Raw genomic sequence first — 12,041 nt, 5'->3', positions numbered from 1 at the left:
TTGCATTTTTTAAGGGTTTTCTTCTTTTTTTAATGAACGAGTAAATGGTTTTGTTAAAAAATTTCAAACGCGTGCGAACGAATTTAGAAGTTCGTGAAGCGTTCCATCGATCACGGTTTCCCCAAATGCGTTTTACGCGTTCCAACCGATCATTAAACTTTATTAATTTACCCAAAAATTTATCTCCTCTCTGTGGCTAGATAAACGCGCAAATTTTTAAACGCGTAAATGAAAATTTATTTATTTATGAAAAAGAATGTAAATGTTTCACAAATGTTTCGTAAATACGTAGATTAATTCAAAGAACTTTTGAAACGCGTTAGGTGCAATTTTTGAAACTGATGTTGCGAAACGCTTGTTCGCGAACTTATTAAAAATTTCTCAACGATTTAAATATCACATACGTGCATACGAGACACACCCAACGAATTAAATTCTATCATTTATTAACCGACTGACTGCCAAATTAATCACCAGTAGAAAAAAGTCTTTATTCTCTATAAACTTCGCAATTTACTTTTCGATAATCATACTAAATAAAAGAGTAAAAATATCAATGGTACCTGCTGGCCTCTGCTGGAGTAATTTCACAATTTATTCGTCCAGTGATTTCACTCGTTAAAATGAATTAAATAGAAAAAGTGAAATATTCTCCAGCCTGGACCACGAGAACCAAAGATTTCGTATACCCGATGATTTCGTTGACTTGACCCCCGTGGAATAACACTGTTACCCGCACTCGATTCCGCTCGACGGAAGTTCGGAGCAGGGTTTCGTTGTACACGAATAAAGTCCCTTTTCGAAAATATCGCGATACGATGGAACAGGTTTCGGTGGCGTGTCTCGGAACGTTTCTCACCGATATCGGACCCATCGAGGCAGTTTCGAGCTCGGGAGTTGTGCACGCGGGGTTGTAGTTTATGGATCCTTGGTGGATGAATCGGGTATTCGGTCGTGGGAGCGATGAAAATCACTCGAACGTGGATATCCGTTGGCCGCTGACCGGTCGACGGGTCGCAATATTCTCGGCACGTACATCGAAGAGATACGATATTGTTAGGCGAATTCGTTTCTTTCTACGTCTTCTGGCTCCCGTGTTCGGACCGACCTTAAGTTCTTTACGTTTTCCATTCTCCCTGCCAATGGAGCAAATTGCACGAGGGACCTTACCCGTAGACGAGATACGCTCGTTGAATTATTGCGGTCGATGTTTTTACCGGACTCGTACCCGGAAATCACGATTCGAATGTGACGTACCGCCAGAAGTAATTCGCGGGTAACACACTGTTTGGATAATCGAGATAACTTGGCGAATAATGTTGACGATGTCCGACACGCGCACACCGAGCTGTTCCGTGAATGGAGCGAAGCGTTGTTACCGCCGTGTTGAATCACTAATTGATTAGGTGCTTGTTCGAGGCACGATTTGTCATCATTATCGACGCAATGTCCGCAGACATCGATCGTTGCCGCTTATTTATCGTCTAGTCCGTCGATTGATTGGAACTTCGAGTCACACCCGCGACAATTGTGCAATTATCGCTGTACCGAGAAACCTAATCGTCTTCGGAGTTTTCAGAAACTTTTACGACTACCTCGGGTTAAGATCGTCCAAGACTTCCGAGTATTGTCGAAGCGGTGTAGAGTCGGAGGCAGATCGAGAGAACGAATGGTCTTTCGACGATAACGAACTCTAAACCGTGCCGCGCTAGAATAGGAGTTCGAACCTAACTTTCGATACGATAACTCTTTGAACTCTAGCATCGAATTCTCCACGGTTCTACGATTCTCCCCGCAACGACCGACTCTTCGCGCCGCTCTCTCCGCTCGCGAACTTGTATAATGTACACCACGTGTCCCCTAGCAACCAAGACCAACTCACCACGTGCGTTCCAAGAACCCATCTAGATGCACACTTCGCTCCCCACCGGTTACCCCGAGCCAAACACAACACACTCGGTCTCGTCCACCGTGTCCCAAACACTTGTCATTCACACCCATCCCCGCGTACCGTGGCGCGAAGCTATCGTTGACACCTAGTGGGTATATTTGGAGAATAATTTAGGTATCTTTCCAATGTTGCAGCTGGTTTCATCGAGCTTTCCTTCTTGATCTCGATTTTCTTAGTTCTTATTAGTATATTTACATTTAACGAAAAGATCCGATCGCTGTTTTGAATCGATCACCCGGTCGGTGCACGAACGATAAGAAACGTAAAGTCTAGGTCAGGTCCGAGGTAATCTATCCGAGAGCTCGTAGAACACATCATCGATGTACGGGTTAGGAACAAAGATCACGGATACCTTTTCTACGCGAAGGAGCGTTATCGATGTATAGGTTAGGAACAAACACCGACGATACCTTTTCTAGACACACGATACACATTTATCGTGGCCTCTGGAACGCTCGTAGAACCGATGTACAACCGATACGAGGATCAATATTGGAGCTGTAACGGTCGATGAAAAGATTTTTAGAAACGGGGGATTCGGTACGTCGAGACAGGATGTACTCCAACGAGAAGGAAATCCTGAGAACCAGACACCGAGGTGCCATAGACAATGGAAGGCACGACGACTTGGACGTCGTCGGTCCTCTCGAGTGGGCCACAGATGTTGATTCTGCGGAGAAACAACGAGGACTTTCCCTCGTAGGGGTTTGCCAGCACCGGGTAGGGTGGGGGTCGATTCTGAACCATCGATCCTTATTCGAACGGACAGCGAAGGGCATTCTCGTTCTTGTCCGATAAGCCAACGGATACGACGATCGTATCGCGCACGACAGCGTGTGATTATTCGAGCGAATTATTTGTACACAGCGTTCGAGATAATTAGAGGATCGTCTACTCGGATGATTTCATCGTTGGGGTACTCGATACTTTCCAAACTGCAACACGGATATTGTGCGTTGCATTAATATCGTAGCGGTCCTCCGTCTCGTAAAATTTAGGAGAGTCTAGCGTCCTCGTTGACGATGTCGAGACGTCCCAAACTTCCTTGGAAAGTGGCCATTCGGGTTGGCTATTAGTATCCTTGAATAGTATTATGTTTCCTTCGAGTTTGTCAGGGTCTGGTTTCTTCCAGGTGCCAGCTGCATCCTCGTGGAAAATTATTTCATGGTTTCACTCTCCTTGTTGCTCCTTGTTGTAGTCCGTCAACGATTGCTAAGCTAATCGATTTAAATCGTAAGGGAGTTCTCGCGAGGTAACGTTTAAAGGGTAATCACTGTCTCCATTAGTGTTACTGGTAAGTTTCGATACTTCCGAACTATCCATACACTGCAATATACGCTAGATCGGTATCAAACAGCGACTTCGAGAAAGACGACTCAATTAACGCTTACCGAAGTAACCAGACTCGGAGTCCGATAGATCGATCACCTCATCGTGCCGTCTACATCAATTTGCTCAAACGGTCTTCCACGGGTACTCGGTTGTCTCTTGGAAACTCTTTTGCCCCGTAGTCTTTTAATATCTCTTTCAACGTGTCTTTTCTCTTCGCACAATGCCGCACAGTGCTCTTTGTGGGATACAGGCCACCGAGACTGGATGCCTGGCATCATCGTCGACGTTTCGCGAGCCGAGTCTCCGTTGCGAATATAAGTCTCGCGAAAGAGTGACATCGACTCGTGAGACAAGCTCGGTAACGAAGACACTCGAGTTCCCGTAGGTCGAGGCGTGTATTGAATCGCGGCCGAGAATCGACACGCGTACAAGTAACGAATACGATTTCTTTATTTCTCTCTCGCAACGGCGACGCCGGAGAAACGTTCGGCAAATTATTCGCGGTTTATCAAGCTGTCCGCACTATGACCAATATCTACTCCGTACGCGATATTCCTTCTCCGAGCGCGAACGCGTGCACACGCGCGCGCGCGCGCGAGCTCTCGTAAGGGGAACCAATATCCCACCGGCATGCTGAAACTCCTTTTCGCATACGGCGTGCCATTTTCAACTTGAAATGCCGAAATGAATTTTTCTCTCCCCTTTTTCAAAGGATTTTCCCTCTATCCGGGAGTTTCGCGATACGACCACCACTCGTCGCACATACACGCTAACAGGCTCCTCCGCTCTCTATCGAATAACTGGGAACTGTGCGCCCGGTGGCCGTGGGGCGCGGACCATTCGGTGTTTACTTCCGGTTCAAAGGTCAAAGTTCCAACCACCGAGCTGCTTGCGGCAAGAAGGAAACTCCTAAATACCTTTTTTTGTCTCTCTTTTCTCCTACCCAACCTCCACGGTTTTTTTTCCTTTCGTTTGCATATAGGTGTGCGTATGTGCGTGCACGAGCGAGCCTTCCAATCGGAAATATACAGGTGTATGGAGAAAGTCGTTGGGCGCACCGAGTGTAAAGACGGGTGCTCGAACGATCGGTCGCGAGGAGGCGTGCCCTTTCCACCGGTTCCTATTGGTCGGGACGTTCGACTCCGCCTTTGTAACGCGCGCGACCGAATCGGGACTCGGTGACACTCCGATGTTTGTCGAGACAGTGCGCGAGAGTAGAATAATTCGAGTCATCTTATCGTCTGTCACTGTTCGAAATTAAAATTGTTGTATATCTCACGGCACCTACTCGCGAGAGTACTACCAATGAATTGGAGATGTTCTCCCGGTGAAAATGAGTCCAAACACGACCTACTTCGGACCACTTTTAACTGTACGTTTTTCGAGTCATTTTTGATCATCGAATCGCTTTAAATTAAAAATGCTCCAAACTATGTCGTGTTTGGGCTCATTTTCATCGGCGAGTCTGTACCAATTCGTTGGTAATACTCTCACGAACGTAAAAAGAAATACAAAAATTTGAATCGTCGATAACCGATAAAAAGTGACTCGAGATTGTCGTTCTCGGGTCGAAATAAAAACGATCGATTCCCGATACACGATTTCGATCTTCTACGGATGCACGAAACTCGGTTCGCTACAAACGGTGGTATTATCGCGCGCACGTTTCAATAAATACGCGCGCGTAGCGGAAGGTAGCGTCGACGCGGGCCTTCGAGCGTGCACGCGTGGTGCCGCGCGCGCGGATAGGCGCGGATTTTACGAGGCGTATTTGTTCGAAATGTCGCGCGAGGAAACGCCGCGCGAAAGGGTGTCGCCGTGCATCGCGCGCCTCCGCCGTGCACTCTAGTTTATTACTACACCGGCGTAATTTACTTGCGCGTCTACGTCCACGCTGGGCGAAATCGAATCCCCTGTGTTCCGGCGACGAGCGATCCGGCAGTGACGGTGTCAGGTGCCGGGCGAGTAAATAACGCGGGTACCTTCCTCTCCTCTTTTTCCCTCACGATTTTCCGTTCGCGCCTGCGCCTCGCACTTTGACCGCGAATTTCGATCTTCCACGATTTCATTTTTTATTTTCCCGCTCCGCGTTCAGAACTTTGTTCGCTTTCCACCTTGACAAGGACGCGGATATTATCGCGATACTTTTAACCATTTGATTAAATGAAAGTAATAGGTAGATAGTAGTCACCTGTTAGAATTGACCTGACAACTAATGCTTCGGTTATAGATAAAAAAATCGAGAGAGTAATCTTGAATCGAGGAACGGTAGAGAATCTTTCTCGGAGCAGATCGAATTCAAACTCTTCGAAGAAGATAGCAAATAATAATGCGTGGAGTGTAACTTCAGATATTTTTCATTTTTTATTACATCCTTATGAATTAAATATTGACGATATTTCGATGAAAATGAGACCAGAAGGTCAAACCTTCGAATTTCAAAAGACAATTACTCCGATTTGTTTTCGTCCAGATGTTTTGTACGCGCGTCTGTCGTCGAGAAGAATCAGTTTCGATTTTTTTTTTTTCACGGTTTATTCGAGAGCGCGAATTAAATCTTAGGTTGTCTCGCGCGAACATTGAACCGTTACGGAGCTCCGGCGAACGAGCAGAGAAACTTCACACCTCTCTCTCTCGGTGAAAATTTCATTTTCGAGATGGTTTCCGCTATACCACCGGGCGAATCAGTTTGAAAGCGTAGCCGTGTTAACAGTCGTCGGACCGTTGACATTTACCAGACGAGACAAGACACCGCGCAAGCGGATTTCGTTCAAAGGCGAGCTGTGCGCTGGTGCGCATCGCGACGAATGCACCACCGTCTTTCATTTCGATGTTGGATCGAACGAAACCGACCGCGCGAGCATTACGTTTATGAGCGGGATACCGTGTCGACGGGATTTACTTTCGAAATCATTTTCCGAGTGTCCCAGACCTTGGCTCGTACGAGTATTCAATTTACGATCGAAGGTGACCGTGAACAATATTTCTTTTAACGTTGAAAACTACGAATAACATCTTTTATATAACATTTGTAACATTTATCACAGATCAATTGTAGGAATATTTTCACGCAGTGTTTTAAATATACCACTTATTTCATCGAATAAATCACAGTATCCGCAAATTTTATTTCAAGAAAGTGATACAAATATATTAGATGGATTTTCTGTGATTTCTTGTTCTTTTATCGTGTCGTCTGTAGTATAGCGTAACATCGTTTATTCGTTTTACTAATTTTGTATTGTATTCGAGGGAGTACGATAACCATTGTTAGGTCCTACCTTGTTGAGTATCCAATTAGTTGATAATTGCACGTACGAGAATACTCCTCTTGCGTTAACCGTAGAGTAAAGTAACGTGTGCAAGTGTGTAATGTAGGAGTTCTTGAAAAAAATTATCTACGTCTTGGACGAATCTGAAAAACGTGACCTCTGCTAAGGAAAAGTAGTATACAACAGTTTCGTCCTTTGAAGTAACTTAAATCTTGGCCTACACATTTTCTTGTATCTTCAAATCCGAGAGAGAGATATTTAGGTGTTCTGTTTCACGTGACCTGTGTACAGGACGAGTCACGTAGGTAACATGTTACAAGCTGTTTTCTCGGGAATTATTAGGGACAGCTGCAACGTTCTTTTTTGGTGTTTTAAGGTCCACTGGAGACTTTTTTCCGACAAACAAGGCACCGCTGTCTGCTTTACCCAGGAGGCTACTTTCTACGTGAAATAAAATTGAATGAAAAATAAATGTCGGTGTTGTTAGATAGCATTCTTATGTTCTGAAATGTTGTGGAATTCAGATCGTCGAAGAAATTTGGACGAAACGGAAATAAACGTAAAAGTCAAGAATTTACGAACGATAAAAGCACTCACAGACTTGCAATTACAATATTAGAAATAATAAATGTTTACAAGTACGTGTTACACAGGTGCACCAAAGATTTTTAATTCGGAGCTCGTTGATTTTTACGTATCGTACGTCGTACGTCGAATAAAAGTGACACGTTTTTAATAGCGTTATAAAAAAAATGTAGAAGCTCATATAGAATTCCATTAAAAAATATCGGATCAGGTCTCGTAGCCTTTGAAAGAGTGAAAATTGGTATTCTATTTGTAAAAAAGAATGATATTCCGCTGGAAATGTCGGAAAAATTGTTGACGTCGCGTACAATAATTCCCAAAAACAAACAGCTGGTAACGAATTATACGACTCGTTCTTTGCGAAAATCAATTTCCCGGGTAACTTATTCTTGAAATATTGCTTCGTGACTGGCAGTCTATTATCATCAAGCCGGGTTATGTAAAATAAAATGCAAATTCTCGAGCTTCTCGTCACTATCTCATAATCATAATTAATTAACGGTCAAAGTTTCATACAAGGAGTTATATTAAATTTTACATAAAAGAGAGACGGTCGAAAAAATGGACATAATTTACAATACGAGAGGCGCTGAAAATACTTTTAATACAGGGGTGAGATACAATGTCGCAGGAATTCTACGAATACCGGAATTAAAAATGTTATTCCCTGTAAAACAACAATTCTCAAAAGTGTAAAGAATACCACGTTTCGCTCGAACGTTTATATTCAACGAAATACGACAGTAGGAACAATTTAGAAAATTGTAATACTCTCGTATTCTTACGTGTGAATAACACGGCTGTTCGTTACGAGCCTAAGAAAAAGAAGAGAAAAAAACTAATCCTCGAAGTGACGTATCAACGAGACGCGAAGAAGAAAAAAGTAAATCCCCCGACGAATCTTTAAAAGAATTGTAAAATATTCGTACAGAACCTTCGTGACTCGTGGAATGTTTGAATAAAATCTTCCAAAGTTTCGATCTTCGCGATTCTCGCCGTAGATTCCCAGAAATATTAATTTTCGAGATTGAAGATTCAATTGAAGAAAATCGTCTCCCCGTGGTAAATCGGAGGGTTATCGATCCGACTCCCGACGCGTTAAAAGTATGATTTTTCATCGAAGAAATACACGCGTTGACTGGTCCGTTCCCTGGCCACGCATTTCTCATTTTTCTTCCCGTCGATCGATCATCGAGAATGTTTCGCCTCCCTATTATTTCGCATAATCGACATACCACCGCAGAAAGGGTGGATCTAGCCGGACGTAGTAGGAACCGTGGAAGGAGAAAATGCAGGAAGGAAAAACGGTCGGTGGTGAAAAAGAAGGAACTTCAAAGAACTACCGTCATGTTCCCGGTAGCGGGTAACCTCCGTTAACATATTTTCGACTCGGCTCGGGAGTTTTCGCAGTCCTTTTTTGACACGTGTCCCATCTGTTTTCGGTAATCTTCGTGAAATAGGAGAGAAGCCGGACCTTTGAAGGTATTTCAACCGTGGCGCGGTAGCCAAGACGCGTTTCGAAGACCGTGTTCGGATACATACGTACCTACGTACCTACGTATGCACAGCTGTATACGTGTGTATTAAATGTCAGTGAATTCCTTTCTTTCGCTTACTTTAATTAAGTTTCCCGAGGATCGGAATTCGTTGGTCGGCCAAGTCGTTCTGTCGTCGTTCGTGCTCGCGGGGACGAGACAAATCGCGGTTTCAAAATTCTTTCCCACCGTTTTACTTCCGTCACGTAGGACCGATTTAATTAATTTCTGATTGCACCCGTTACCTCGCGACCCCTCGCCCGCTTGTTTATCCGGGATCGAGAGGATTCCAGGCTCACGCAACGGGGAGGTCAACAATAGAGACAGCTACGAGGACTCGTGTACACGATTCGTTCGATATTTTCGAAATTGTGCAATTCCACGATACTTGGTATCGTTGTTCGCGATTTTAGCGAATTAACCCCACGTCAGTCTCACCTGTGAACGTCACGGCCGAGTTTGCTGCTGCACGACTGACCAGCTCGATGATCTCTGATTGACTAGCTCGTGACTGTCACGGACGAGACCGACGCCTGTGGAGTAATTGGTCTGTGACAATCACCAGCTTACGCGAAAACATACAATGTTTACCATAATTATTTTGTTAATATCGTAAGAGCGTTTAGATGGTATCTTTCACGTAGTCTCACGGGAAAGAGAATTGTATACGAGAACAGATTTTTTTTAACTGAATCTTCAATCTGGACAATTAATATCTCCAGAGACTGCGCGATGAAAATCGCGAAGATTGAAACTTTGGAAGATTTTATTTAAACATTTTACAATTCTCCAAGGTTTTAATTCGTACATTTTACAATTTTTTTTAGAGATTTGTCAGGGGATTTGAAAGAGTTTGTTTTCCCAATAAAGGTGGCTTTCTTCGTCTTTATTCTATTGCTTGCTTCTTCTGCTCGAAAAGATTTCGTATCCTTGGACCAACCATCTCATTTCGGATACTAAAATATCTTATCTCTGAGACACAAACAGTCGGAAATACCATATGTCGTTCGTTGCTTAACTGCGGCGATTGTTCCAAAGATCACCTACACTATACTCTCATTTAGAGAAATATCGTATCCATTTTGTACGAAGATTCATCTCGAGTGTACATACATTTAGTTTTACGTTTCTACCATGTGGATCCTTTCCGAAAGAACAATGTTATCTATGAACGAGCACGATGTACGTAGTATGGTATACGAGAAAGAAAGAAACAAATTTCTGCTTTATTTATCCAGTTTACGTCTTCGTTGCATATTTTGGGAACATAAAATACGAAGATAAGGAATAAACACAAAATTGGGAAAATAGTAAAGGGAAAGAAATTTAACAGAAAATTAGTCGAAATTAGTTGTCGGAAATAAGTAATTAAAGAAGTTTACAACGATACGAGGAGAACGCGATGATAGATCGGTCGAGAAATAAAAATATTATACAATTAATACGTAGAGAAATGTATTCTCCTCGACTAACTACTGTAGTTAATTTTAAACGGAGCGCTTCACCACCGTTGGTATAATAAAAACTCGGAGCTTCCTGTTTCTCAACAGCCATAGAAGTATCGTAAACTCATGTTAGAGTACATACACGAAGAGACCTTAGATGATCCGTGGAACCCCGAGTCGAGTTTCTTAAATTGCCATGAGTCATGCATTGTTCCTGCATGACACACTTCCACGCCTCGTGCTCTAGGGTGAACGAGTCGTTGCAATGTTCGGAAATCTGCGCCGAACGCGATACTTAACAAATTTATTCGTAAATCTGAATTTTTTAAGAAGAACGCGAGCTCGTTAGACAGATTGACAGGTTCGTTAAAATTGTTGGCAGCCAAGGTGTATTCTATTTATACAATTTAGCCGATCGTTGACATTAAAGTGTTATAGTTATCGAGAGAGGAAGATTTATAAGAAAGGATAAGTAATGACGGTGATGTATATTTTTGTCGAATAAAATATATAACATAGGTACAAATTACTATAAAAATACAGACGGAAAAATAAAATAAGAATGTATATATAAAGAAATTCGACACAGGGAATATAAAAAAGATTACTAAATCTAAATTTGAATAGTCTAAAAATTTCTAAACGATTGAGAACTTTGTGGCTTCAACAACGAGTGTTTTTGATTTTACCGTGACGTTAAGATCATAGTAAATAGCGAAGATTGCAAGCGGTTCGAGCACACTCCTATAATTTTATCACATTGTATCTATAAACCTGCTGATCGCGCAAGAAACATGTCTTAAGAATTTATGTTGAACCCTGAAAGATTTTCGAGTAAACCGATCGCTTCTCTAATCCTGCCTGCCTTGAATCGCGCTTCTTCGGGAAAGTCTTAACAAAAGTACAATTTTCTCTCGGCGACGAGAAGCGACGCTAAGATCTTCTCTGGGTCCATAATCGTTGCACCAGAGATGATACAAAAAATAGCAAGAATTTTTTCTACGATGAAACTTAAAATATTTAACGAAGCAGCCCTCTATTGATAATATGCGCTCGCTCCAACTGTTCGTTACTTCTGAAACCATCGTTAAGATCTTTGTAGCATCTCCGAGTCGAGTTTCTCCGTCACATTCGCTTCAATGGTATCAAGATCGTCGAGTCTTCTTCGATTTAACTTCGTTTCGATTCCGGAGAACAGAAGACAGATACGAAAAAGATCCAAGATTATAAGGACGGGGTCAGCAATTCCCGAATCGACAGAAAATCGTTCGGAGATCTCCGATTAGAATTGTTAAACATCTCGCCGGCGGTATCTTCGATGATCGAGCCACGATCAGCAAGGATTTTTTCACAATCTCTAGCAACTGCTTCTTCGCTACCGGCCGTTGAAAATCGAGCTGGGCGTGGATCGTCTTTCAAGTATTCTCGACCCTCGTTAAATTTTTTTCACCATTGGCAAAGTACTGCCTAGCTCGGCAATCATCGCCAAGAGCAGTTCTCAGGCTCTGCGATATTCCTGCACCGGTTCCTCTATTTTTAACGTAAAATTTAATTCACGGTTTTTGTTCTTCCGGTGGATTCATTATTGGCTGCAAACGCGTTCAAACTCGAACACTGATTGCTCTTTCATCGACGCTACAGTTCTTTTTAATAGAACATTAAACGATTTTCCTCGCCTATCGTCTTACCCGGGGATACTCGCAGAAATGAACATCAAAATTTTTTTCTTCCAATAAACGATGCATCCCGAATGACCTATCATATACATTTGCTCAACCGATAACTCCGTCCTAGCTTAATCACTGTTGCAAAGTCTCCACTCCCACGTACATCGCCTCGTTCATTTGGTAACTAGGGGCTGAGGTCATTCTCCATTCGCTGAACTCTCTAATTCGTACGTATCCCTCGGAAAACTAGATCC

The sequence above is a fragment of the Ptiloglossa arizonensis genome, chromosome 11 (assembly GCF_051014685.1).
Source record: "Ptiloglossa arizonensis isolate GNS036 chromosome 11, iyPtiAriz1_principal, whole genome shotgun sequence".
Classification (NCBI taxonomy): domain Eukaryota; kingdom Metazoa; phylum Arthropoda; class Insecta; order Hymenoptera; family Colletidae; genus Ptiloglossa; species Ptiloglossa arizonensis.
The sequence above is the reverse complement of the archived record's forward strand: the minus strand, read 5'-3'. Positions refer to the sequence as shown.